At 35.1% G+C, this 24414-nt stretch overlaps 1 long non-coding RNA gene and 2 pseudogenes across 5 annotated transcripts; 2 read left to right on the top strand and 1 right to left on the bottom strand.

Moving 5' to 3' along the window:
• Nucleotides 1-756: 756 nt before the first annotated feature.
• LOC148697588 (uncharacterized) lies at nt 757-2623 on the top strand (annotated as a pseudogene).
• Nucleotides 2624-5194: 2571 nt separating this feature from the next.
• On the top strand, nt 5195-7968 carry LOC137723781 (uncharacterized). 5 transcript variants are annotated; one of them, XR_015961762.1, is made up of 4 exons: nt 5195-5666; nt 6659-6836; nt 6964-7043; nt 7753-7968. It is a non-coding gene; the product is annotated as an uncharacterized LOC137723781 (long non-coding RNA). The 5 variants fall into 5 exon arrangements; XR_015961761.1 differs by lacking the exon at nt 7753-7968 and having other exon boundaries at nt 6635-6836; nt 6964-7473; XR_015961759.1 differs by lacking the exon at nt 7753-7968 and having other exon boundaries at nt 6544-6836; nt 6964-7473.
• Nucleotides 7969-8209: 241 nt separating this feature from the next.
• On the bottom strand, nt 8210-23515 carry LOC137722096 (receptor-like protein 54; annotated as a pseudogene).
• Between the last annotated feature and the right edge of the window lie 899 nt (nt 23516-24414).

Below are 24414 nucleotides of genomic sequence, written 5' to 3'. Positions count from 1 at the left end.
AATTTCAATTGTTTAAATATTAATTATAATAGATTTAGCATGGGAAAATATATTTTGAAGAACATGAATATGATAGTTTGTAGTTATGGTAAGAGAAATAAAAAAAATAAAAAAATTGAAAAGAGGGGGATCGGTATGAAATTAGCGACTTTATTTCAGTTAAATTGCTAGTTAGCCTACGACTGTGATTCCATATGATCGCTATCGTACTAGCAACTCCCTTCAAGGACAATAGGAAGAAAAGTACCGATCGTAACATTTTTACCCCTCCTTTTTTCTTTTTCTTTTTCCATTGAATTTTGTTTTCCTAAAACTATTTTTTATTGATTTTTAAAGTTGAAAATATGAGAATATCTTTAAATTTAGGTTTTAAATCATTAATTTCAATTGTTTAAATATTAATTATAATAGATTTAGCATGGGAAAATATATTTTGAAGAACATGAATATGATAGTTTGTAGTTATGGTAAGAGAAATAAAAAAAATAAAAAAATTGAAAAGAGGGGGATCGGTATGAAATTAGTGACTTTATTTCAGTTAAATTGCTAGTTAGCTAGCGACTGTGCTTCCATATGATCGCTATATTCGTAGCAACTCCCTTCAAATGTGATTTTGATCAAATGGGTAGCACTGGAAGTGATGTCTTCACTGAGATAGGGTTAACAAATTGGAAGAAAGGACCCAAAAATCTTCAAGTCCATGAGGGAGGTGTTGGAAGTCTTCATAACAAAGCTGTACAACAAGCTAGAGATTGGATGACACAAAAACAACACATTGAAACATTTGTGATTAAGCAAACCGATGAAGCTCGCATTAATTATCGTACTTTATTGAGTGCCTCACTTGAGTGCACAAGATGGTTGTTGGGACAATGTTTGCCTTTTCGTGGCCACAATGAATCGTTGAAATCAAGCAATAGAGGTAATTATTTGGAGCTTATGCAATTTCTTTCCAAGCATAATGAACAAGTTATGAAGGTTGTGTTTGTGAATGCTCCCAAGAATCTTAAGTATACTTCTTCTAATATTAAAAAAGATTGTGTCCGTGCTTGTGCCATTGAAACTGTAGATGCAATTACTAAAGATATGAAAGGTGCATTTTTTTTCTCTTTTGGTTGATGGAGCACGTGATTCTTCAACTAAAGAGCAAATGGCAATGGTATTGCGTTATGTGAACAAAAAAGGAGAAGCAATTGAAAAGTTTTTGGGTGTTCAACATGTCTCATCTACAACTAGTAGCTCACTTGAAGAGGCCATTAAGAGATTGTTTGCCACAACAGATTTGAGTATGTCCAAGTTATGAGGACAAGGCTATGACGGAGCTAGTAATATGAAATGTGAGTTAAATGGTCTTAAAACAAAGATTTTGAACAAATACCCTCAAGCAATTTATATTCATTGTTTTGCACACCAACTCCAACTAGCTCTTGTATTCGTGGCAAAGGAAAATGAGGATGTTGCCAATTTCTTCATCAATGCTAGTAGTTTGGTGAATCTTATTGGATCATCGTGTAAGTGTCGTGATGCATTTAGAGAGAAGCAACAAGAACAAATTCAGAAAGCTCTTGATTTTGGTAATCTTGAAACGGGTAAAGGGTTAAATCAAGAAAGCAGTCTCATGCGTCCATGTGATACACGGTGGAACTCACATTATGGTACTATAGTTAGTATTATTGTTATGTTTGAAGCTGAGGTGGAGGTGGTTAAATGGATTAAAAGTGATCACAACCAAGATAATCTTGGTGAAGCAACTAGGTTATTCAAAGACATACAAACTTTTGATTTTGCGTTTCACCTTTTCTTGATGAGACTTATATTGGGAATTATAAATGAGTTATCACAAGCATTGCAAAAGAAAGATCAAGATATTCTAAATGTGATGGCGTTAGTGGCAGTATGCAAGCAAAGACTACAATCCTTGAGATATGATGACTTTGGGGACTTGTTTCCTGATGTAGAAAAGTTTTGTGAGGAGCATGATATTATCGTTCCTAACATGGAGGATTTGCATTTCGTACCTTGAAAATCAAGGCGTAAAGCTCCAAGAATCACAAACTTCCATTACTATCGTGTGGACCTCTATTTTCAAATCCTTGATATGCAACTAAAGGAGTTGAATGATCGTTTCAATGAGGTAAACACCAAGTTGCTTCTTTGTATGGCATGTTTGAGTCCGATGAATAAGTTTGCATCTTTTGACAAAGCAAAAATTGTTCGTTTAGCCCAACTTTATCCTCAAGATTTTGATCGTATGGACCTCATGAATCTTCCAATTCAACTTGACAATTACATTCATGATATGAAGATGCATAGTGAGTTTTCATCATTGAGAGGAATTAGTGATCTTGCAAAAGAGTTAGTGAAGACCGGGAGGTGTGAAAGCTATATGTTAGTGTATAAGTTTCTTACATTGGTTTTGGTGTTACCTATTGCAACTGCTTCGGTGGAGAGAGCTTTTTCTGCTATGAAGATTGTGAAAACACCATTGCGTAACAAAATGGGAGATTAATGGTTGAGTGATAGCATGGTTGTTTACATTGAGAGAAATGTATTTTCTTTTATTGATAATGAGCCTATTATGCAACGTTTTCATGACATGAAACATCGCCGGCAACAATTGTAATTTGTTTGTATTGATTAATTATGGAAGACATTACTATATAAAAAGATTTAGTTGTTGTCATTTTTCTTTAACCTTCCATTCTTTTAAGTTCGCCCCTCCCTTCGAGAAATCATGGCTTTGCCACTGCCATTGGCCCCCTTATTTCCCTGCTACCAAACATTAAGGCTTCAACTTCAAACTTTTAAGCCATCCAAGCCACAAGTAGCCAGCCTCCAGCCGCCATTCTTGGCCCCCCTCTTAGATGAAGTTTTTAATGTCCAAATTTATATTAGCCTTAACCCTAATTGCTTATTTAATTTGAAATTTTGTTTATTTTATATAGAATCATAGAGTAATTAATCAATATGGTTATTAATTATTGATTATGAATATGAAATCTTATAATTATTGATGAATAAACTTGTTATTTAAAGTAAAAATTGATTTCTTGATTATTGATTAATTGACCATTGATATTGATTAATTGAATTGAACTTTGTTTCATGAATAATTTATATGATATTGGTATTGATTAAGAATCTAAGACTTTTTTATCTTCTCATAGTATACAATTACGTAATGAAATGATACTATAAGAAACAATGTTTAAACCCTCCTCCAAATATTCCAAATGGTCATCCTTCAAATATTTTAGGTAGTCCTTTTCGACTATTCCGGGTAGTTCCCACAAAGCGAGGACACTGAATTTGATGAAATATTGGCTAATCTTTTTTAACCTTGTACTCTTTTAAGTTCGCCCCAACCCGCCATTTAGTGCTACTGTCTAGTGGTATTTCTCTTCACTTGTAAGTGAGAGGACTTAGGTTTGATTCTCACTAAAGGCAAATTTGAACTACATTATTGCTAGCAAATTGTCAAGGTTAGCCCACTCCCCTATCCCCTTAGTGTAAATAATATCATTTGTTCGAAAAGAAAAAAAAATCGCCCATCCCCCTTATAATTCCTGGCTTCACCACTGTGGACACACACAAAGTGTGTGAGAAAATTTTTTATTTTTGTTTTTGAAATAGAAGGAGAGAGGAAGAGAGTAATAGAGAATGTGGGAATGGGAAGTTTTTATTTTTTTTATTTTAATTAGAGATATGTTAGGATTACATGTAGGTGAGGCTTTGGAAAAAAAAAAAGCAAAATTTGGTTGTGTGAAATTACATTTCTACCCCATATTTCTTATTCATGTTCTGTTTTAATTAGAGGGTTAAGCTGATAATTTCATAGGGTTTTGGTTGACAATGAGTGTTTTGTTAATTAGTAGATATTATTTTTTATCTAGTTTTCATTTTTGTCCTTTCTTTTTCGTAAAATAGGGTCTTTGTTTATTTTTCTTTTTGTTCTTTTAAGTTTATTATTACTTTTATTTTATTTTTCACATCTTGAGGACAATGTGTGTTAGGTTTGGGGTGGAAAATAAGAATTTTTAGGTTTTTTATTTTTGTGTCAGTTCAAAATATTATTCATTTTTGAAACATAGAACGCAAGAAAAATAATAGTCATAGTCTGAAGAATTGAAAAGAAAATTTTCAAGATCTAGGTGAAAAATCATACCTAAGACATTTCAGAGAATCAACTCGATTGGAGCAGCAATGGCGTCGTCTTCAGTAGAGAGATCAAAAGCCAAATGGCGTCGGACACTTTCTTCTGCTTGATCTGAGCATCAGTGAAAAAGACAGATATATGGAATGACATGTTCATCTTCGTCTAGCGTGAAAAGAAATCAGAGGGTTGGGATTGGATTTTGGATGGCATTTGGTATTTATACCACCTCTTTCAAATCCATCAAAATCATTCACCAAATAAAATCCTACTAAATCTTTGAGCTTTTGACTACACCTTTACTTATGCGATTTTTTTTTAAAAATCATAATTGATTACCTCCGGATTTGGATGAATTTTCAAAACTACAGCATGATTTCAAAATCTTTTAAAATCCTCTTCTAAAATCTTAATTGACTACACCTAGATTTCAAAGTTTATTAAAATCTTATTAAATCCTAATTTGAGTACATCCCCTTATTTTGGTGCATAACTTTTTAGTGACAACCTAAAACGAAATTGCATCCATTAAAATACTATCGTTGACTAGACCCCCTAAAAATTGTTTAACCCATAGTTTTTGACATTTTGTTTGTCGAAATTGCATTGCCTTCAAATGCAATACAAAGTAGACTTCACAAAAAAGTGTGTAAAAAAAATTATGTAAAAAGATGGTGCAATGGATCCGGCTCGTGTGTGTGTGTATATATATATATATATTTGTATGGATAATGCTAGAGAGATTAAATTTAGAGGCAGTTTTGAAAACTAACATGACAGCTGATGATTGATTTATTAGATGTGCTTATTTCTATTGATGACATATAATTTAATTTGTAAATTTAATCTCTCTAACATTACTCTATCTGTTTACAATTCTTCAGCAAGGGCCATCACATTTATGAGAGATTTTTCACTATGACCGGTACATGAGATTGTACATCACATGTCACTAAACAAATAGTGGGATATGCGTGCTAAAATACGTGGTGTACCACTTATGTTTGCGTCTCAACTAAAAATTTCTAGGCAATTAAAAAACACAACTCCTGTCTTAGAATTCGATGACGGCTCTCACTCTCTTACCCAGCTCTGAAATCGCAGACTCTTTGCGAGTCTTGATTGCAGTTTCTATCGACATTTTTATGAGCTTGATTCCACATTCCGTAATCTGCATCTCCGATTCTTCAAGCCTATTCTACGATCTGCATCTCCGATTTTTCAAGCTTATTCTACGATCTGCATCGCCGATTCTTCGAGCTTGATTCCACAATCTACAGCAACCGTAATCGTCATTGGAAGCCAGATATGCTAAAATTTTGGTAAATTAATTTTCAGTTTTGGTTAGGGTTCTTGGCGAACCAGTTTCGGTAATCTAGCTTTGAGTTCTGATGAAGAATCTTGGTTTTGTGGCGTTTAATTGCATGGCTGAGGTCAATTTCGCAATCGCAGATTCAATTTTAAAGCGCAAGTCCAATTTCAGTCTGAATCGCAAATGCAGTCATCATTACAAGTAAGCTCAGATCAGAAAATCGCTTTTTTCTCTCTTTTCCTCTGTAAATGTAAGATGAACTAGTATTGACATAGCTTGAAGTTTTCAATAAACATTTCCTGATTTAATTTGTATATCGGAAATGAGAAAACATATATGTATGTATGTATATTTCTTAATGCACTACTGCGTAATGTGCATGTAATTATGTAGAGTGCATCGTCTCAGCAGACGGCGTAATGTGCATGTAGGATCTTAGAACAGTCATATGGCCGTTTTGGTACTTACTAGCTGAGAGATATCATTAGTTATATGATATGTTTGGATAAGATGCTGAAGATTAAAGAGACTGCTCGAATTGTCAATCCCACCCGAGATAGATTGGTTGCTAATGTCAAGACCAACATGTCCATTAGTACTACAAGTAACACCATCCCGTGAACAACAGTCAGTACTTAAATACCCTGATGTAAGTTGACGGAATAGGAGAAGAATCATAAAATGTAAGGTTTTTTTGTTGAAATGGAGCAATAACAGTTGCTGGTCTTGAATTCACTCGTGGTGAACTGCATATAGTGATAGTAATGATGTTGAAGAAGAATAAGAGGAAATATGGGTGCAACTGAACAACTGAACATAAAAAGTAACTAAGAATAACTGAACAACTGAGAATGGTTGTGGTGGCTTTAATATGCATGGTCGACGAATGAGAATAGGCACTCCGACTAGCTATGATAAGATTAATTATTTGTTCTTGTGGCTGGCTTGACTTTTAAGTTTTGTCACCTGTATGTGCTTATTTCTATTGATAACTTATCATTTAATTTGCAAATTTAGTCTCTCTAGTATTACTCTATTTGTTTACAATTCTTCAGCAAAAGCCATCACATTTATATAGGAAAGAAAAAATGAAGGCCATTAAAAAACAGAACTCCCGTCTTAGAATTCGATGACGGCTCTCACTCTCTCACCCAGCTCTGAAATCGCAGACTCTTTGCGAGTCTTGATTGCAGTTTCTATCGACATTTTTATGAGCTTGATTCCACATTCCACAATCTGCATCTCCAATTCTTCAAGCTTATTCTACGATCTGCATCTCCGATTTTTCAAGCTTATTATACGATCTGCATCGCCGATTCTTCGAGCTTGATTCCACAATCTACCGCAACCCTAATCGTCATTGGAAGCTAGGTATGCAAAAATTTTGGTAAATTAATTTTCAGTTTTGGTTAGGGTTCTTGGCAAACCAGTTTTGGTAATCTAGCCTTGAGTTCTGATGAAGAATCTTGGTTTTGTGGCGTTTAATTGCATGGCTAAGGTCAATTTCGCAATAGCAGATTCAATTTTAAAGCGCAAGTCCAACTACAGTCTGAATTGCAATTGCAGTCATCATTACAAGTAAGCTCAGATCAGAAAGTCGCTTTTCTCTCTTTTCCTCTGTAAATGTAAGATGAAGTAGTTTTGACATAGCTTGAAGTTTTCAATAGACATTTCCTGATTTAATTTGTATATCGGAAATGAGAAAACATACATGTATGTATGTATGTATTTTTCTTAATGGACTACTGTGTAATGTGCATGTAATTATGTATAGTGCATCGTCTCAGCAGACGGTGTAATGTGCATGTAGGATCTTAGAACAGTCATATGGATGTTTTGATACTACTAGCTGAGAGATGTCATTAGGAAGACAACAACATCCTCTGCAAATCGAACATGTTTGAATCTGCTCGTCCTATGCTTTGTCTATTAAATCTTTAAGCTATGCCACAGATTTTATATTTTCTTGTGTTGTTATAAGCTCAAATCTATGGTGGGTGTTTGTGTTTTCTGTTTCTTCTCTCCGATTTGCAATTTCATTTCTTTCCTGCAAGTATGAACCAGTTGTGATAGGGTTATCTGATATTTCTTTCCTGTGAGTATGAACCAGTTGTGATTGGGTTATCTGTTTCTTCTGTCCGATGTTTATGCATGCAAGCATGTCTATCAAAAACATTTGTCACCAAGAAGAGTGATGATTTCTTCTGTCCGATATTGAATGAGGTAATAGTCAGTTTTTTGTTTGTGTTACTAATGATTTGAGTGATCCAAATCCCATTATTTTTAGGAAACATGAACAGCACCGCCATCTTTAATTGGGCTAAACTTCAGTGATCCAATTCCTCTAAAGTTGCACCACTTCATGTTGAATTGCTCCAGCCCATCACAGCTCACGGTCCACTCGGTGATTCGTTGTGTTTCTCCAATTTAAGACTCAAATTCCATGCTTTGTTCACAAATTAACTTTTCTACATAACTCATATAAAACAAATTATTTCAGCAATTTAACATAAAATCAGAGCTACTTTTATAGATAAAAAGAAATACAAAATATACAACCCTAACTTATCTTTTATTAGTCCTCGAGCAAAACATTGAACAAAAACAAGAAATTAACTAAAACAAAAAGCAAAAATGAAGGCTCACTTTCGCTGGCGAAACAATTACACTGAGCATATGCAACAAGCCTTTAAACCTCTAGGTGTCCCTAGTAGGAGGAGTTGTGTTTCCTGAGGGTTTACCAATTACGCTACCCCGAAATGCTTTATGTGAACATTCCAACTCCACCACCTCTTATTTATGTGAACATGCCTTCTGTGAGGACCAATTCTTTCTTCAAGCTGAGGGAATATCTTAACAAGGATTTTATACATAGTCCTGTAATACCATTTACTCCATCTCTTACACAACACAAGTGACCCAACGAACAACTGCAAAGCCAGACACAAATCCGATTTCCACACTGATAAGATCCCAGTCAATCTCATGTCTAGAATTTGGATGGTTTCCATTTGCTTGTGGTGGTGACAATCTTGCATTGTTATCCATTGTCAGCGGAGGCCCCCATAATCCTTTGTTACCCATAAATGATTCTTTTGGAAATGTTGAAATTTGAGTACCAGTTGGGATCTTGCCAACAAGTTGATTATTTGAAAGATTCAAGAATGCAAGGAAATTAAGCTTTGCCAACTGCAGTGGAATTTCCCCGCTTAGTTTGTTCTATGAGAGGTCTAACGACTCGAGTTGATGCATGTTGTCGAATGACGTTGGGATTTTGCCTATGAAAGAATTACTGGACAAGTTAAGGAAATATAGTGACTTAAACTCTCCCATTTCCTTAGGTATTGGTCCATTGAAATTGTTGCCTGAGAAATCAACCAAGGTCAAGATAGTTAGAATCTTAACCATATCCATCCTTGAACCTTTTCCGGTAATTGTTATACCATCGTGAAAAGAAAAACCAACCCCCGCTCTCCCTCCTTTACCTGGCAATTCTAGGTGTCTGACCTTGCCAAGGGAATCATCTGCATTAGCCCTCATTGCCAGCCATGTTGTCAAAGATCTTCTCGGTATTTCACCACTCAAATTGTTGTGAGCTAGGTCTATGACTTGAAGCACTAGCCAGGTGCCATTGGTTTTGGGACATGCAATGCCTCCATAAAATTTGTTGGACTACAAATGAAGAACACGCAAAAGTGGATATCTTCTTCAAAAAACAAGGAAAGGCATATTTTATCTGATTGTTTCCAAGGTTTAAAACCTCTAATGATGTGCAGTTGGCTAGAGATTTTGGAAACTTCTCCGATTTTCCCCAAGGTCTAAAGTGTGCAATTCACATGATTCTAAAAACTCAAAATTTGAAATAGTTCCGGTGAGGTTGTTTCTCCTCAAATTAAGTGCTCCCAGACTCGTTTCTGTAAACAAACATTGAGGAACCCTGCCACTCAAGGAATTATTGGACAAATCAATAACGTCAAGAACTCCATTGTATATTGATTCTGGAAACCTAGTCTTTCTGTCAACTTGATAGAAGCCAAATTCAGTGCACCAATTTGAGGAAATGAGGAGTATGAGGAATTGATACCATTGTACAAAATCAGCAAGCTATTGTACGAAAGATCAATATTGGTAAGATTTTTTAGATGATGAGGACTGTTGAAAGGGAAGGCACTGAAATTGTTTGACGACAAATAGAGCTGCTCAAGCCCCTGAAAATTAAAGATAGACAAAGGAATTGGACCTTCCAAATTATTAAAACTCAAATCAAGGGTAACTAAGTTGGACGTGGCGTTCAAAAACTCACTGAGTTGACTAGAGAAATGATTACTAAAAACCACAATTTCTTGCACCAAGGGGAAAGAAAACTGAGACGACATAATTTGACCTTCCAAATTATTATAACTCAAATCAAGGGTAACCAAGTTGGAAGAGGCATTAGAAAACTCACTGAGTTAACTAGAGAATTGATTTTGGGAAAGTACTAATTCTTGCAACAAGGGAAGAGAAAAGAGAGATGGCGGAATACTCCCTTCAAGTAGATTGTTGACCAAATGAAGATCTGCTAGATTAATAAGGTTTTCCCATTGTATAGAACTAATTGTACCGTTGAACAGGTTTGAAGACATGTCCAAATAAACCAATTGTGTTAGATTCTCCATTGATTTTGGAATTGATCTAGTGAAATTGCAGTTGAAAAGATCAATTATCTCCAAATGCTTGAGGTTTCCAATAGAGCCCGACAATAACCTTGAAAAATTTGTGGCGTGTAGAACTAAGGACTGAAGAGATCCATTGTTTGGAAATTCTGGCAAGGAGCCATGAAGTTCTTCATTAAATGAAAGGTCAATAATTTGCAGAGTAGGTACTGAAAGATCTCTTTGGGAAATGTACCTCGCAACGAACAACCGGAGAGACTCAAGGAACTTAACTTCGAAAAATTCGCAAAGAATCTTGGAAACGGAGCAGGGACGTTGTTACCATCCCAATTGAACTCCCTCAAGTTTGTAAACTTTCCAATTGCCGAGGGAATGTGAGAGCCATAGCTAAATTTGTTATCGGCTAAATTGAGGGTTTGAAGATGCTTAAGATCAAAGAGACTGCTGGAATTGTCAATCCCACTGGAGATAGATTGGTTGCTAATGCCAACACCAACAACATGTCCATTAGTACTGCAAGTAACACCAAACCAAGAATAACAGTCAGTACTTGAATTCCATAACATGAACTTGGGTGGGGGAGTAGCTTCCAACTGGGGATCATGGAATGTAAGGGTTTTCTTGAGATTGAGCAATAACAGTTGCTGGTGTTGAATACAATGGTGGTGAACTGCAGGGGTGGTATTAGCACATGTAGTAGTGATAATGGAGATATTGGAGCAAAGTTTTCATTTTTCAGACACTTAATTTGGTAAGCTTAATTAGCAGAGAAAGTAATAAAAAAACAATTGGACAACTGAGAACAACAGAATTGGACCAAGGGGAAAGAAAACATAGGCGACGGAATTGGACCTTCCAATTTATTATAACTCAAATAAGGGTAGCCAAGTTGGAAGAGGCGTTAGAAAACTCATCGAGTTGACCAGAGAATCGATTTTGGGAAAGTACTAATTCTTGCAACAAGGGAAGAAAAAAGAGAGACGGCGGAATACTACCTTCAAGTAGATTGTCGGCCAAATGAAGCTCTACTAGATTAATAACATTTTCCCATTGTATAGAAATAATTGCACCGTTGAACAGGTTTGAGGACATTTCCAAATAAACAAATTGTGTTAGATCCTCCATTGATTTTGGAATTGATCCAGTGAAATTGCAATTGAAAAGATCAATTCTCTCCAAATGCTTGAGGTTTCCAATAGAGCCCGGCAATAACCCTGAAAAATTTGTGAACCTTATAACCAAGGATTGAAAAATCCATTGTATGGAAATTACGGCAAGGAACCATGAAGTTCTTCATTACCTGAAGGGTCAATAATTTTCAGAGTAGGTACCTGAAAGGTTCCTGAAAGATCTCTTTGGGAAATATACCTTGCAACGAACAATAGGAGAGACTCAAGGAAGTCAACTTTGAAAATTTCGCAAAGAATCCTAGAAATGGAGCGAAGACATTGTTAGCATTCCGGTTGAACTCCTTCAGGTTTGAAAGGTTGGCAAAAAATCCTGGAATTAGACCCGAGATATGATTACCATCCAATTGAATCACGGATAGAGATTGCAGCTTGGCGAGGGACTGATCAGCAGGACCTGAAAGAAGAGTGTTAGACAAGCTCAACACCCTCAGGTTTGGGAGTAATAATGATACACCACTCAATCCTCTGTGCTGATATATCCACACCATCAAGATATAGCTTTGTGAGATCTGTGAAGTTGTGAAAGAGCATGTTTAAATTAGGGCTCTCAAGTGGCGTGCACCCTGATTGTAAGATTGAGAAATATCAAGGACAGCCAACCTTCTCAATTGTGAAATCTCAGCTGGAATTTTCCCCTCACAGTCATAATAGCTATATGATAAATTTAGGTACCTCAAGTTTGTAAGCTTTCCAATTGCAGATGGAATGCGAGAGCCATAGCTACTTATATTACGGAAAATTCTATTTTAATCCTTGTCTAAAATTACTTTTTGAATAAGACCTTGTCTAAAATTACAAATTAATTCTAATCCTTGGCATTTAGTTGTAATTTTTGAGTAGCAAATAGGTTGTAATAATTATTGAGTTTTTTGTTTGTAGGTTATACATTGATTTCCTATAAATAATAAAAATGTTATTTTTCATATATTTTTTTATTGTGTGTAAATTTCTCCATACTTATGTATATGCATATTACATACATATGTATGTTTAGATATTATAATTACCCATCGATACATTTGTACCAACACAATTGTGTCGATACATTCGTACCAAAAGTTATGTACTGATACAATTGTACCGAAACTTATGTGCCGATACTTTTATTCCTATGAGTAAAATAACGTACCTAAAGTTATGTACTGATACAATTGTACCGAAACTTATGTACCGATACTTTTATTCCTATGAGTAAAACATTGTACCTAAAGTTATGTACTGATATTTCCGTACCTATAAATAAAATAAGGTACCGAAAGTTATGTATAAATTATTTTTGTTTTGTTGTTGAATTTTTTAATAATAAGAATATGTTTTTTATTAAATTTTTATCTATTAATATGATTGGAGCACAAAAAAGTACATTTATTATGGATTGATAAAGAATTTCGAATGGTAACAGAAATAACAAATGTGTTATAATTACTCATAGGCTTCAGAAGTATCAGTACAAAAGTTTTGGTACGAATGTATCAGTACATAACTTTAGGCACCTTATTTTACTCATGTATAGAAGTGTCGGTATGTAATTTTCGGTACAAATGTATCAGTACATAATTTTCGATACAAATGTGTTGATACAAATGTATCGATAAGTAATTACAGTATCTAAACATACAAATGTATGTAATATGCAAATACATGAAAAAAAATGATAATACATGATAAATAACATTTTTATTATTTATGGGAAATCAATGTATAACCTACAAACAAAAAACTCAATAATTAGTACAACCTCTTTGATATTCAAAAATTACAATTAAATGCCAAGGATTAGAATTAATTTTTAATCTTAGACAAGGTTTAATTGAAAAAGTAATCTTAGACAAGGATTAAAATAGAATTTTCTATTTTTCCAATTCGGTGGCCAATGGCCGTTCCTATAAAACCGTTCTCAGTTGTCCAATTGTTTTTTATTACTTTCTCTGCTAATTAAGCTTAGCAAATTAAGTGTCTGAAAAATGAAAACTTTGCTCCAAAATTTCTTCCTCCTACTCTTGTTCAATATCTCCACCATCACTACTACCCGTGGTAATACCATCCCTGCAGTTCACAACCAATGTATTCAACACCAGCAACTGTTGTTGCTCAATCTCAAGAAAACCCTTACATTCTATGATCCCCAGTTGGAAGCTACTCCCCCACCCAAGTTCATATCATGGAATTCAAGTACCGACTGTTGTTCTTGGTTCGGTGTTACTTGCAGTACTAATGGACATGTTGTTGGTCTTGACATTAGCAACCAATCTATCTCCGGTGGGATTGACAATTCGAGCAACCTCTTTGATCTTCAACAGCTTCAAAGCCTCAATTTAGCCGATAAAATTCTATTTTAATCCTTGTCTAAGATTACTTTTTGAATAAAACCTTGTCTAAGATTAAAAATTAATTCTAATCCTTGGCATTTAATTGTAATTTTTGAATATCAAAGAGGTTGTAATAATTATTGAATTTTTTGTTTGTAGGTTATACATCAATTTCCCATAAATAATAAAAATGTTATTTATCATATATTATCATTTTTTTTTTATGTATATGCATATTACATACATTTGTACGTTTAGATACTATAATTACTTATTGATACATTTGTACCAACACATTTGTATCGATACATTCGTACCGAAAGTTATGTACTGATACATTTGTACCGAAAATTACGTACCGATACTTCTATACCTATGAGTAAAATAAAGTACGTAAAGTTATGTACTGATACATTCGTACCGAAACTTATGTACTGATACTTCCGAAACCTATGAGTAATTATAACACATTTGTTATTTCTGTTACCATTCAAAATTCTTTACCCATCCATAATAAATGTACTTTTTTGTGCTCCAATCATATTAGTAGATAAAAATTTAATAAAAAAAAAACAAATTCTTATTATTAAAAAATTCAACAACAAAACAAAAATAATTTATACATAACTTTCGGTACCTTATTTTATTCATAGGTACAAAAGTATTGGTACAGAAGTTTCGGTACGAATGTATCAGTACATAACTTTAGGTACGTTATTTTACTCATAGGTATAGAAGTATTAGTACGTAAGTTTCGGTACAATTGTATCAGTACATAACTTTTGGTACGAATGTATCAATATAATTGTGTTGGTACAAGTGTATCGCTAGGTAATTCTAGTATCTAAACATACATATGTATGCAATATGCATATACATAAGTACGGAGAAATTTACACACAATAAAAAAAATATATGATAAATAACATTTTTATTATTTATAGGAAATCAATGTATAACCTACAAAAAAAAAACTCAATAATTATCACAACCTATTTACTATTAAAAAATTACAATTAAGTGCCAAGGATTAGAATTAATTTTTAATTTTTGACAGTGTTTTATTCAAAAAGTAATCTTAGACAAGGATTAAAATAGAATTTTTCGTTGGAAAAAAGGCCTCAGGTATTGGTGGCTTGACTATGTGCTCTATAGGATTGGCATTGAAGTCTTCGGGCCATTATAAATGTATCATAAAGCAGGGGCTAGAGGAGAACGTTGTGGAATTGTGATATTTTTGGGTTGACTTGTTGACTTATAGATTTTGGAGTCTTGGTTTTTTTCTTTTCTTTTTTAAGTGATAAGTGAATATGAAAAAGATAAATACACACTTTTTATCTCCTAGGCATATGCCGTTTTATTTGAACTCATATAATAATCTTTTTGTACATCCATTTTCCTCTCTACACATATTAATTTTAATTAAACTATCAATATCTTTTTAAAATTTCCTATCATTAAATTGAATATTTTCAATAAAATCAACAAAAAAGATTAAATAAGAGTGTAGGTAAGTCCCTTGACAACCCCTAATCACAAATTTACAATAGCCTAGAGGCAATTACAAAGCAAGTGGAAATTTATCACTTGAGACGATACTAATGATATAATTGGATTTATCCATGACATTGTGGAATTGTGAGATTGCTTTTATGGGTTGATGACTCGATGTTGATTTTGAAGTCTTCATTGGTTTGTCTAAATTTATGGATTTTGATAGAGTTTAATTTTTAGATATTTTCATGTAAAATCTTGAGTGAAATTCTTCAAAATCTCAGAGGAATGTGAGATTTGTGAATGCTGAAAAATCCACTACGAAATATCTCTGATTTGAGGGAATTGGACTAATTTGTAATGTATTTTTTGCATTCACAAATTTCACCTTTCCCCTGTGATTTTGAGAGAATTCATCTAAAATATCTCGATATGTTACTAAGCTTGTTAGAAGGCCAGGTTGGCTACCCTTAAAGATGTAAGCAGTGGTATTTTTCTAAGAAATGGAGATAAAAGTCTCGATGCATTCTAATGATCCTAAAGAATTTAGGGAAAGTATGGATTTCATATAGTTAGAAAAAGTCATATAATCTTATAATTTTTATAAAAACTTGTATTTCACATTAAGTCCGGTTGAATATATATGAATATGCAGCAACGCCTATGGCCTGCACAATAATAATTGTTTCGAAGTATGGTTTTCCCACTTTTCCGCAGGTTACTCAGAATCGGCAAGATCCCCTCTTGTTCTTGCTGCTTGGGTCTCCCTTGGTTTGCTAGAATAGATGGGTCAATACCGCTCTTTGCTAGGACTAGTTAGATATGCCAATCCCTCCTTCCTACACGAGAACAGAAAAACCAATAGACCGTGAACACGGGCACGTGCGAACCGACCATGTATTTTTTAATTATTAATTTATTTATTTTACACATGTCAATTTATTATAGGTTATTTAGAGGCCTTACTAATTTTATTGGGACTGAAAATTGCACATATAAGGCACGATTGTGTTGGAGCAATATTAGAAAATATGAGAAATATAAAAGAATTCCAATAATAATAATCATAAAGAAATTCAACATTAATATAAACAACTAGAGAGAAAGTTAGAAAAACTGACAAACTTGGAGATTGAGGCTTGCATAAATGCAATGTCCTAAAAATAGAATTTCGCCCCTAGTCTTGTGCTTGTAGTTTGGTAGGCGTCCGTCTCCCAGGATTCAACAATCTATAATCCGAAGTCAAAGCACTTCAATCATCGGACTCTGACGAATTTCATATATTTCATACTCTCAAACCACGGCTCGGAATTTGACTAACCAAGAATAAAAGACCTTAGAGAAAAACTCTTCTCATAATAATCTCACGACTATACTAACATGAGTTTATATAAAACCTAAGATACTGGTTGATTAAGAGATGCAAACATACATCTATTAGATGATACCGTTTACCAAGGATTGCCTTGATCCCTTTCAAACGGTTATGCATTTTTCATTCAATATTTTGATTTAAATATTATAATTATTAATATTATAACATATAAATTCCAACAGATTGTGCAAGGGTTCTCCTTTCACCGATATGAGACTCTTTTGCCTTCACATTCTTGTATGTATAAGGCACAATTGTGCCCCGCAATCTTCATTGTCTTTATTTCTCTTGTTTCTTCGTTTATCTGTCTATAATTATGATTGAGACTGAAATTTGCAGATAGCTACAACTCCAGAAGACATGTGCATTACTTGGCCTTGAAGTCTTACGACATCTGCCTGACTAATTAACGTGCACAAATAAAAAAAGGGTGGGGAAGAGAGCGAGAAATTTCTTCCCTACAAACACCAGCACAGCCAAGTGGAAGATGAGCGTAGATGACAGTCACATTCACACTACCCCCGTGCTCTTCAGGTTCCCATTAAATGACTGTGAATGTTGATTTTCCAAGGCTGGAAGAGGTAATGGTATAGCAGACATAACATGGCATTAATTTTTTTCATATTTGAAGAAAAAACTACATGCATCCGGCAAGTACATAATCTAAAGCTTTCCATGTAGTTTAGGATAATATTGTTACGAAGCTTCTCTTCAAATCGATGGATTTTCATTTTATTGGTATTTGCATTGCATCATGCACTTGCTTAGTCCCAAAACCGGAATTTGAAAGCAGAACACAACTTTAAGCCAAACTAAGCTAGAATTTAGATTAATTTTACACATAGCTTCAACTCACTTATTCCCGGAAAGATAATAACTGCAACTCCTAAGCCAAACGTAAATCCAATTTCAACACTGATAAGATCGCTACCAATCTTGCGACAGGATTTTGAATGGCTTCCATTTGATTGTGGTGGTGGTGACAATCCCGCTTTCTTGTCGGCAGACAAAGGAGGCCCCCATAGTCCTTTGTTACCTATAAACAAGGCTTTCGGAAGTGTTGGAATCTGAGTTCAACTTGGGATCTTGCCAACAAGTTGATTATTTGAGAGATTAAAGAATTCAAGGAAAGTTTGCTAACTGCAGTGGAATTTGCCCGCTCAGCTTGTTCTGTGAGAGGTCTAATGACTTGAGTTGATGCATGTAGGCAAATGACGATGGGATTTAGCTTGTGAAAGAACTACTAGACAAATTAAGGAAATATAGTGACTTAAACTCTCCAATTTCCTCAGGTATTGGTCCACTGGTTGCATGAGAAATCAACCAAGGTCAAGATAGAATCTTAACCTTATCCATCCTTGAACCTTTTATGGTAATTGTTATAACATCCTCAAAATAAAAATCAATTCTGCCTCTTCCTATTTAACTTGAAAATTCTAGAAGTTTGATCTTGGCAAGGGAATCATCTTCATTAGCCCTCTTTGCCATTGGTTTTGGGACATGCAATGTGTCCATAAATTTTGTTGGATCGAAAAACAGGTACACACAAAGTGGATTTGTTCTTTACAAACAAGGCAAGGCATCTTTTATCTGATTGTTTCCAGGTTTTAAAACCGGCTTGAATTTGAAGTATTATTGCAGGGCCGGCCTGGACAGCAGGCCCCTCAAATACTTTTAATTGTAAGTGATAAAAATATTCCATGTAGTTTTGTGGTAAAAAACGTAGCTTCAACTCACTTTGCAAAGGTGCAGGAAATCATGAACCAAAAACAGTCAAGCTTCAACTTTAAGATGAAAGAAAAAAAGGAGAAGACTGCTGCCTTTTTCTTTTCTAGCATGCGCAATTCTAACCCCTTTGATTCGTTGCTTAGACATGAAAGGAACATCATCACTTGAGAAAATGGCAATCGTAGCGAAGAATGATATCTTATTCATTTCAGTATATTACAGATTGTTTAGGATTGAGCATTAGACCGTAGTATCTCCAAAACTCAACATCCCTTCATACAGTACTATGTAAATTGTAGACATCCTTTCATGGCTTCCGACTACAGTTGTTATTGAACTTTGGGGTTGGAATCCGAGGATTTTAAACCAGACATCATCAGTGCCTAAGTACCAATTAAAGCTAGTCCAAAATTTTGAAAGATTGATTTTTTATGTTTCAAAAGACTTGTGCGTTGTTGACTTTGAAGTCTTAGTCATTTTTTTACTTTTGCATTGATTAGCATATGTGAAATGAAAATCTCACACTTTTTTTTTGGTTGAAAACGGGGCATAAGCCCGAAAGAAAATGAAGATTATATAAGAATATCACAAGGTCACAAGACCCCATCTATATCTGCAACTAGCAACCGATCAATAGCGATATATTATTGCATCGTCACTGTAGGTAAATCCCTTGACCAAATCCTAATCACAAATTCACAAATAGCCTCCAAGTTAATACAAAGCAAGTGGAAATTTGTAACGTGAGAGATACTAATTGATATGATTGGAATTTGGATGTATTCATAACATTGTGGAATTGTGAAATTGCTTTTAAATTGACGTTGATTTTTGAAATCTTGATTTGTTTGTCTAAAGTTATGGATTTTGATGAACGAAATTCTTCAAAATTTTGGGAAAAAAAAAAGTGAGATTAGTAAATGCTTAAAATGCATTATGAAATCTCTGCAATTCGAGGGAATTGGACATAATTCTTAGCGTATATAAGCATCACAAATTGCACCTCTCTCCTTGCGATTTTGAGCAAATTCATTTAAAATATCTATACATGTTACCAAGCTCGTTGGGAAACCAGGTAGGCTACCCTTAAATATGTTGCCAATGTATCTTTGTAAAAAAAAAAAATGAAGATAAACATTTGTTGGTTTTAGAGATTTAATTAAATATGTTACAAATGTGGACCACAAATTATTTTAAATTTTTTATTTAAAATTAAACATAAACAGTACCTAACGAGAACTAAGGGTGGGCAAACGGGCTCTGGACCTGCGGGTAGGGGCAAGTATTAGAAGTTCGGAACAGGTACGGGGTAGGTCTATATTATTTTACCTACAAAACGGGACGGAGCTGGTCCAAGTAAACATAGGGGAGGGTGGATCCAGTTTTCTGAAGACACAGGCCCCCGGCCCGAACCATATCCAATAACCACATACGCTTAAATTACACACACACACACACTCGAATTGAAAGTCTGAAACTCTTTCTCCTCAGTCCTCCCTCTCGATCTTTCTCTCCCATAGTCCTACCTCTCGATCTCTCTCTCCTAGAGTCCTCCCTGACTCTTATCCCTCTCGATTATCAATCTCTGTCTATCGAACTCGACTTATCCCTCTCGATTATCAGTCTCTGTCTATCGAACTCTAAGGGACGGACGACGGAGTCAGTCTCTCTCTATCGAACTCGAGGGGACAAACAACGAAGTCGAACAACTGGAAACGACAAATCAGTCATCTCCTCTGTCCGACTCAGATTTGCATGGAAGCCAAGCTCTGCTGACGGTCTTTTTCAGTTTCAAGGTATTATGTTGTAGGGATTTAGGATTGAAAATTAAATTAGGATTTAGGGATTTTGTGGGGTTCTTGAATCTTGACTTTTAATCTGTTCCAATTTCAAATATTTTGTTTAATTGAATTTGAATATTCTGTTGGGTATTTTTAATTAGATTATGTAAACTGGATTTGAATGTTTCATGCAAATTAGATCAGTGGAGGGTTTCATGCAAATTGTTAGGTTATGAATCATGTACATAACCTGCTCAATGGGCATGCCGCATATCGATCTGGAATTTTTGAATGGCTTTACCAAGAAAATACCTAAGAGTTTGAGTTAATTTCAAGTCTCGATGTGCTTGACTTGCATGGGAACATGCTCAATGGGCATATCGATCTGGAATTTTTTAAGCTATCTGAGATCACTGATGTTGATTTGAGTGGCCATATGTTTGTTAGTTCTAGTTCCAGTTCACAACAGCAGAAGTTTCTACCCCGCCTTTCTGAGACTATTAAATACTTCAATCTTAGCCACAACCAGCGCACTGGGTCACTGGTAAGCGGTGGTGATGCTACAAATGTTTGAAAACCTTAAATAAAAAAATAAAAAAATAAAAAAAAAAACACCCGTGGACCGGGCCCAAACCGGTCCATTTCGAACTGGTCGGGTTGAGTCCTGTTCATGTATTAGAATTTGCTGTACTTGGCCCTTTTCTTTTAAACCGGGTCCAGTCCGATCCCTTCAAATTTGGGCCTGGTCCGGCCCGATTCGTGTCCAGCCCTAACGAAAATTGTTCTCACGATATATGATGAACGACTAAAATGTGAATATCTCCTCATACGTCCCATTAAATGACTATTGGCCAGCGAACTGTTAAAAAGGCGTTACGTTTTGGTGGCTTGACTACGTGCTCTCTGGGGTTGCCATTAAATTCTTTGAGCCATTAATGTAGCGTAAGGTTGGGAGTAGATGAGATAAGTCATGCTGTGGAATTGCGATATTGCTTGGTTTACTTATAAATTTTGAAGTCTTAGTCTTTTTCTTTTTTCTCTTTTTCTTTTTGCATTGATTGGCGAATGCGAAAATGAAAATCGCACACATTTTTTATTCTCTTAGACATATGCCTCTTTATTTTAGATCATTAAATTAAAATTCTTGTAAAATCAACAAAGACAATTAAATAAGAGTCTAGAGAGAGAAAAAAAAAGTGTGTATAATTTATTATGTTCAGTTATATAATTTTATCAGTAGTGATCTATTATTGCATCGTGAGTGTAGGTAAGTCCCTTGACCAAACCCTAATCACAAAAATTTGGAAATAACCGCTAAGTTAATACAATGCAAGTCGAAATTTGTAATGTGAGATGAGAGATACTAAGTGATATGATTGGATTTATTCATAACATTGTGGAATTGTGAGATTGCTTCTACGGATTGACGTTGATTTTTGAAGTCTTGATTGGATTGTCTAAAGTTATGGATTTTGATGAGTGAAATTCTTCAAAATTTTGAGAGGAAATGTGAGATTTGTAAATGCTTAAACTGCACTATAAAATCTCACTAATTCAAAGGAATTGGACATAATTCATAGTTTATTTTACGCATCACAAATTTTACATCTCTCCCTACGATTTTGAGCAAATTCATTTAAAATATCTGTACACATTACTAAGCTTGTTAGGAACCAGTTAGGCTACCCTTAAATATGTTACCAAAGGTATTTTTGTAAAAAATGGAGAAAAAAAATCTTCATTTGTTCTTATGATCCTGTTTGGGCCCAAAATATTATTGTTGGGCCGAGCAGCAAGATGTACTCGCCCCAAGGTGATGGTAAATACTATGGGCCGAATAATAACTCCCGGGTAAGCTGGCAGGATCGGCCAAATCCTATCCCAAGTAGTCCGGATGAATAGAAAAGGTCGAAGAAATCCTAGTACGACCAGGATTCTCGACCGGCAAGGAATGGAGTCCCGAAAAGAAGGAAAATTCAGAATCCCAGTGGGAGTAGGTTTGTTCGAGTTAGAATCGAAATGGGACAAGGACTCCCAATCCAAATCGGAATTGGTTTCAAGGAATGGGGTACTATAAATACAAGAAGTCATGCAACAGAAAAGCCTCCTTAAAAATCAGCATACAATTGCCCTGCGCAAAACCTCTCAAACACCTTGAGATTTTTCCTTTTCTTTTCCTGCCGACACACCTTCAGTTTGGATAAACAGCACTGTGGAAGCACCCGGCGAGCATCTTCAGTTTGGATAAACAGCACTGCTGCCGCAGAATCAGCCGACCAAGAAGCACCTTCAGTTTGGATAAACAGCACTGCGTCGAGGTCGACCGGTTATCTATCTAAGTCTCGGTCGAGAAGGGTTTTCGAACCTTTTTTGGCAGAGGTCACCTTACTAGCCTTCTCGGCATAGTCAGGTGTTACGAATTGCATTACTCGGCGTACTGGACGCCGAACGATTTTATGATTGGATACTCGCAAGTGAGTTTCAGGGTTCGGCATTCCGACGGCCGAACTACGTTCACCATCAAGACATACATCACGTTTGAGTACCTGTGCCCATATAGTTTGGTCTCGATTCAACGTGCTTATACTCTTACGAATATAATCACAGTGACCGAATCGGGCTTGGACGACTTGTGAACTCCGCAGAATTAGCAGCCTTGTCTTCAGGCTGTAGAACTCAGAGAGCGAGAGTGTTCCTTCCTCGGTCACAATCGCAAGATAGAGAAGTCAACAACGCGCTCAAAGCTACATCAACAAATTTTACTCCTCGGCCAAGCTCGGCCGACGAGTTGGCACGCCCCGCATTCGACCGAAGGACGTAGTTAGCTTATTAGTTACTCGGTCTGCGCGCCACATAGGTTTTGTAATTTTTAGGGTCAACAGATCCTAACGAATTTAGCCAAAATGTAGATTTCATATAGTAAGAAAAAATCTATATAATTATGTTTTTAATATAAAATAAATAAACTTGTATTTCACTTTAAATTCGGTTGAATATGATTATGGGGCAACGCCTATGGTCCACACAGTAATAAATGTTTTAAGTACGGTTTTCCTGGCTATCACAAGTTAATCAGAATCGGCAAGTTCCTGTTTTTCACAAGTCTCCCTTGGTTTGCTAGAATAGATGGGGCATTATCTTTGCTAGGACTAGTTAGATGCGCCAATCCTGCCTACCCCCACAAGAACAAAAAAAATCAACAGACCACGAACACTGGTACGATGAAAAAAGCTGAAAAAACCTTTCTTAATCTTAACAGTTTTCTTTTAAAATTTGTAATGTCTTTATAACTTTCTCTTATAAGAATTGTCATCTGATTTTAATACAACATCTATATGGCATTTAATACGTGTTCATTCTAAATATTCTCATAAAAATTATTGGTTTATTTTAAGCTATGCTTCTTGGAACTCGATTTTAATTTCACTCTACTCTCTGTAACTCAAAAGTCGTTACTTCATTCCTTGAAACTGAAACTTCGTTCCACTGTGCTCTTTGGAACTCGATTTTGATCCCATTTTCCCCTTGAAACTTGAAAGTCGTCTCTATAAAACTCAAAATTCGCTCTACATTACCTTAGATCTGTTTGTTTCTTATGTGGGTTTGATTTGAGTGCGCCAAGCTAATCAATTTCTTTTTATTTTTTTCATCTCTTCAATTTCTTTTAAACTTAATATTCATGGATTGTGCAATGTTAATGCATAATAGAGATTTATAAACAGATTTATTGCACCATGTGACATAGTCTTATTGGGTGTTGGGTCCTCCATATGTTTGCGGAGGCAACCTATAAGTTTTAGGGAGAAGAGAGTCTACAAGTCAAAGTTGAATGAATTTTGAGTTTAAGGGAAGAAAGCGAAACCCAAACAGAGTTTCATGAGGCGTAGCTAAAATTAAGCCTAAATTATTTTCTTATTTTTCTATTTATTTTGGATAAGAGTGGACATCCAACTGACCGAAGCGGCTGATCTGAACCATATTGGATGATTTGGTTTGGTTTTGACCTAGAAAAAGGTCAAACAATTTAAAAATGGGAACCACACTGATTTACTTTTAATTTGGTTCGGTTTCGATACTTTTGAAACTGGCCAAAACTAAACCGAAACGACCATGTATCTTTTAATTATTACTTTATTTATTTTACACATGTCAATTTATTATAGGTTATTTAGAGACCTTACTAATTTTGATTGAGACTGAAAATTGCACATATAAGGCACGATTGAGCAAGGGTTCTCCTTTTCACCGATATGAGACTCTTTTAACTTCACATTTTCATAATAGGGCACAATTGTGCCCCGCAGCTGTTGATTACAATCTTCATTGTCTTTATTTCTCTTGTTTCTTCATTTATCTGTGTATAATTATGATTCAGACTGAAAATTGCACAAAACTACAGGTCCAGAAGACTTGTGCG

Source organism: Pyrus communis, chromosome 4 (genome assembly GCF_041283825.1).
Source record: "Pyrus communis isolate YQ-2024b chromosome 4, ASM4128382v1, whole genome shotgun sequence".
Taxonomy (NCBI): Eukaryota; Viridiplantae; Streptophyta; class Magnoliopsida; order Rosales; family Rosaceae; genus Pyrus; species Pyrus communis.
Note: the sequence above shows the minus strand (reverse complement) of the source record. Positions and strands in the feature narration are given on the sequence as shown.